Below are 6000 nucleotides of genomic sequence, written 5' to 3' on the forward strand. Positions count from 1 at the left end.
TTGTAGGCCATATAACAAATCATATGATTTGGATGAAAATTGATCCTTAGACAGTCATCAAAATAACAAGGTAGGTATTCTGAGGATCACTAACAACAGCTCTAGAACTATGAATCAGAAACCAATATGCAAAATTAGTGAAGCCAATTAACTTGAAAGAGCACTAATATCAACTTCACAAGATGGTAGGGATCACTAGTAGCTCGGAAACACAATTAAACTAGAATCAATAGAACCATAAGATGCCAAAGAACAACGATTTACCATCCAAAAGTTCAAGGCTAGGTGAATGCTTAAGTATCACAGTCAAAACTGCAAATGTATATGACCGAAATGTAATATAGAAAGGGAAAGAAAATCAAAATACATAAGCAAATTGAATCTAATTTCAGGAAGGGATTGTGATTAACAGTGGTGGTAACCAAAGACGAAAGGGATTGGAATGAAAAGGAAATCGGTTCGGTTCATATGTTTGGGTTAGCCTGTAAAATTAGTTGTAGACTCATTAAGTGGATGAATTTTGCATGTGGGGTATTAACGGTCAAGATTCAACTATTCAAAAAATCTTTTAAACTAGCCATCCCAAGCAAAATCCGTCAGAATCAGAAGTTGTTTTGCCTGCCTATTTTAATTTATTTATATTTATTTTTCAGGCAGAATAATTTTGAATGTTGAACTTTATAATAATTTATGTTATGTTAGCAGCATTCTAATTAAGAAAACATTCACTAACCTGATCGATCTAGTTCCTTTCCGTTCTTTTAGGAGGATCATGATTGATAGGCCAGCTACAACCACAAAGGTTCTTTCAGCAACCGACTTGGCAGCGGAAGAGACCACTTTAGCCACCACTCCCACACAGAGCATATCGTCGCCGGACAAGAAGGCAACCTACCAACCTCCAAGATTACTACTTGTGAATCACCGAGGGAAGCTAGAAGTGAGACTTCGGTTAGAATTGGCAATAGTTATTGGGAATTACTATTTGATAAGAATAAAAATTCGAAACCATTTGGAAGAATGACATTAGTTTTATTCAATTTTATTATTTGTTTATTCTTATTTAAATTATTTATGGGAACATTTAAATGGTTTTATTAATGATTTCTACTAAAAAAAAAAGAGTAAATTACAGATTGCATGCTTTAATAAAGTCTAAACTCTAGTTTACATGCTTTAGTGCCCTAAATTACAAATTGTACACTCTCAAAATTACAAGTTGTATGCTCATGACTTTCCATCCAAAATTCTTTAAGTCAAGTATGAAATGTCCATATTACCCTCAACATGATGTAATGATAATTTTATCCTCAATTCTTATTTGAACATGTAATTACTCAATTACCCTCTTAATGTTAAATTACGTAAATATCCCCAACACCTCATTTTAAATTTACAGTTTCAATTACTCAAATACCCCTTTGAGGTAAATTACCAAAATACCCCCACACCTATTCACTCATCCAGTGTAAATGGGGATACAAAATCAAATATCGAGCTGATGGTTCTATTGAACGCTATAAGGCTCACTTGATTGCCAAAGAATATACTTAAATTGAAGGTGTTGACTACTAAGAAACATTTTCCCTTGTTGTAAAATTAGTTACTGTGCAATGCCTCCTAGTTGTTGCTTCAATTAAAGGTTGACCTCTTTTTTCAAATGAATGTTAATAATGTTTTCTTTATAGTGATGTAGATAGAATTTCAAAGAATTGTAGAAACTGTCTAAAGTTTAAATCCCTAAATGCCATTTTGCATCACACATTCACTTTAAAGCTTTAAGCGTGGGGAAGCAAACATTTGGAGAAATAAATCAAATAACACATTGTATATTCAGAAATCACATTCCTATACTTCAATTTCGGATCAGTGAATCACTTATGCAAATTCAATTAATATAGTACAAAATTAAGAACAAAGATACAACATGATTTTAATAGTAATGATTAGAAGAAACTTACTAGAAAACCTATCCACGAAAACATTTTAACCAACGTCTCCTCTCCGCCATGTGTAACATTAATGTGTTAATAGAAGATGAAATTTTCTTGAGAATTACTAAAGAAGAAGCCAATTCAAACGCAAACTACCGTCGACAAAAGCCCGCGAGACACGTTTACATGGCTAGCAGATGTTAGGCGGGCACCCCTAACAAGTGCAATGGAGGTCACCAACCTAGGCCATGGCCCTTCTTGATCAGCCATTGACCCCGGCCAGGTAAGTATGTTCATGAAGCACAGCCTTCACTTAATTTATAAGCCTGTTTTCTTTGTCACCTTCGGTAGCTCATCGATGTGGGACTAAAATGGACGCGCTGTTATACTGTAGAAAAAATATAAATCCCTCCTCTATTGGAAGTGAACAGAGAAGATTGATCGACACTGCAAGCGCTAGAGCATGGCATGTGATCCATCTTTAGAAATTAAAAGATAAAACATCTACACTGAGAATTATCTGAAGTTGTTTAACATATTCTAGCTATCTTCCCTCAATCCTAATGTCGACCTCGGGTGGGACTTCGATTAGAGATTAATATCTGGGGAAGCTTCAAATTTGAAATGTCATACTAATTCCCTAGAGAGGTTCGCAGAGAAAATGAGCTGAACCTGCTTCGTACATTAGTTGTTAAATTCTCCTCTGCTTCGAATAGATCAATTGTTGTTGATTCTTAATCAAATCGACTGATCCATAACAAATTAAGAAAATCCACTCCTACAATTCAGGAGCAAAGCTAGAATCAACTTGCCGAACAATTACTGTACATATTTCAATAAGATTACAATCCCTTGTCATGAATGCTAACTATGGCTAGATGAAATTCAAACAATTCAAAATAACATATAATTGGATTAAGACCTATCTATCTATATGGTCTTTAACCCCATCTCCCCCACAATTTTGAATGTTCGATTTGTATTTCAATCCCTTTGTAAGGGCATCTGCCATGTTCTATATTGATCAATTAAAGTGATCACTTCTTGTTGATTAGATAATTCAGCACAACCTATATTAGCCTAATTTGTCTCCTCTTACCATTAAAGAGTGAGGTATTAGCTATCATTGTTGTTCCTTGATTATCACAAAACAAACTTTAAGTTAATCATAGGAATATCTAGGATCATATCTTTTATCCATTCTCTGCCTTATCTCTCCTGAAGCTAGAGAATATAATTTTGATTCCATAAAAGATAGAATTCAAAACAATACAAGTTCATCTATTGGATTTCCTTTTAACAGCAACTTCACCTAGTGTAAGAATAATCACTAGTAGATTGTTGTTTTTATTTCTGAGCAATAAGATGCATCAAAATTATCCTTCCAAAATTTAAGGATATTCAATTTAAAGAAGAGCATAGTTTATAGTACCCTTAAGATATGGCATTAACCTTTTGAGGGCATTCCAGTGCTCTGTACTAGGATTACATGTGAAGCAACTCAACATGCCTATTGTATAGGCTATGTCTAGCCTAGTGCAACTCATTGCATACATAAGACTACCAATCAGTTTACAATATTCTAACTGATTCACAGCTTTATCATCTTTTGATACAAGCTGTAATAATCATATGGTGTCTCTGCTGGTTTGCATCCACTGTATCCCCATCTAGAAAGTAGTTTTTCAATACAACTAGATTGGTTTAAGGGTAATTCCCTGCTTGGAAAAACTTACTTTCATGCCAATTATGATGTCTATAATACCAAGATTCGTCATGTCAAAATCTTTAGCTAAGATTTCTTTAATGTCACTCACTACAGAATGATCAGAACCAAGAATCAGCATGTCGTCTACGTATAATCAAATAATTATGACCTTATTCGACACAGACTTATAGTAAAGGCATTTATCAGAGTTACTCATTTGAAACCCAAAGCTCTTTACTTATTTTGTCAAATTTTTGTGCCATAATTTAGATGTTTATTTAAGATAAAAATAAAATAAAAAGCTAAATATAGTTTTTATATTTGAAACCTTTCATGACATACCCTTCAAGTTTGTTCATGTAGGTTGTATAATAAAATACTCTTTGTCCATATCATTCACTCTATCAGAATCCACAAAATTTAAAACTGATATGAATAACTTGATATGAAACAAAACTTAGAGACATGTCTTTTTATTTACAAGACCAATAATCAATGACACAATAATCATAAAACTGAATCAGAAAACACATAATTGTTCTATAGAACAAATTTAGATTTTTTCATCCAAATTTTGTTTTATCTTTCTTGCATTGATTTTATACCCAATGAAGGTTTCTAACTTGGTCAAATTAGATTGGACGCATATCTCCATTCAGGTGTTCTATCTCTTCTCCTCCCTTTTTTTCTTCAAAAAAAATACTGACAGAAGAGAGTAAGTGGTAGTTTCTTTATGGATTTTGACAGTGATAAAGCCATCACTTTGTCACTTTAATTGAATACTTCTCTTTTTTTTGTATATTAAAAAAAAAGGAACGTAAAAAATAAATAGAAACCCAAAGAAGATGAATCTTCTATTTCAAATTTCATGGCTTACATGTCAAAAGTTACCCATCTTATATACCATGCATATAAACCACAAGAGGGGGCTTTGATCAACTAACAAACCCAGCCACGTAAGAGAAATCATATTCTAAACTTAAAGGGTATCTTAGTAGCCAGTACCAACAGTTGTCAGTTCGGTTCCACCAAAAACAAGGCTGCAGTAACCGTTACTTTCTTTTCTAATGATGGTAAACAACATTAGTGACTGACACGAATAACAAAATAACCATAATTCCACCTTTTTATAAAGTCATCATGATAGCTAGCATTCTTAAAAACTTAAATATTTCAATTTAAGAAAATTGACTTTCAAATAAACAAATTTGCCACGTATTGTTTTGATTTTAAAACCTCTGTATCCTTCTGAATAAACACATCAACGTTAATGATGATGTTCAAATAAACAAATCAACGTTAAAGTAATCGATCTCCTCAATTGATAACGTCTGGATCAATTTGACCATCATCAACTGATTTGTTTACCAAAACAATAATAATAACTCAGATTCTCAATTGATAACGTTAGCCCGCAATGGTTCGAGCTGACTAACGTTTAGAATTGGGTTTACTAACGGTTTGGGTTCGGGTTTAATACTAATATGTTTTGAGTACCTTGTTGATATATAGAATTTATCAAGAGCATGTGAACACATATAAACATTAAGTTCTCTTCAAGTCTTTTGGGTTGGGTGTTCAAAACCAAAATTTTCTTTCCTATAAAGAAGTAAAAATTGTATAACTAATATACAAAAGCAAGTTGGCATCTTGATGAATTTTAGTGGGTTGTCTCTGCTTATTCTCCTCCCCCGTTTTGACACTTATAAAAATGGATTAAAATAAAGTATTAAAAGATTTTTAAATAACACTTGTTAAATATTTATTAAGCCCATCTTTCAAACGGCGAAGGGTTTGACATACTTGTTGTTTGTATATTCTAAAGCAAAAGAATTAAGGAAAACAAATAGATACTTGGGGGTTTTACTGTCTTTTACATTTAAATTTATTTTATTTTATTTATAACGGGTTTAACGGGCTGGTTTGGGTTAGGGCTAGTTTTGGGCCAAACGGTTCAAGCTAGCGGGCCACACATAGGCTGGCAGGCCCAGCCCGAACCATTGCGGACTGAGGTCTTTCAGCCCCATTACGGCCCATTAAGCTTCGGTACTGAAAGAGGATGATGGATTCTCTAGTGGTGTCCTTCCATTAATGGGAGACCTAGCTACATGAATGTGGAAGCAGGGTGAAACACACACACGGGCAATGTAGCCACTGACACTTTTTATTCTCAAACTGATTTTTATTTTTCTTATGGACTCCCTCCCTGTATGTATCATAATTGAAAAACTTTTCTGTGGTTTTCTCTACTGTGAAGTGATTTTTCTTAATTATTTTTCTCTATTGAGGGTAGGTAGGTAATATTCACCAAGTATGTTAAGAGTGCAATACTCACAAGGAAACACAAATTAATTCATG

The sequence above is a fragment of the Hakea prostrata genome, chromosome 1 (genome assembly GCF_041222555.1).
Source record: "Hakea prostrata isolate BN-2017 chromosome 1, UWA_Hpros_2, whole genome shotgun sequence".
Lineage (NCBI taxonomy): Eukaryota > Viridiplantae > Streptophyta > Magnoliopsida > Proteales > Proteaceae > Hakea > Hakea prostrata.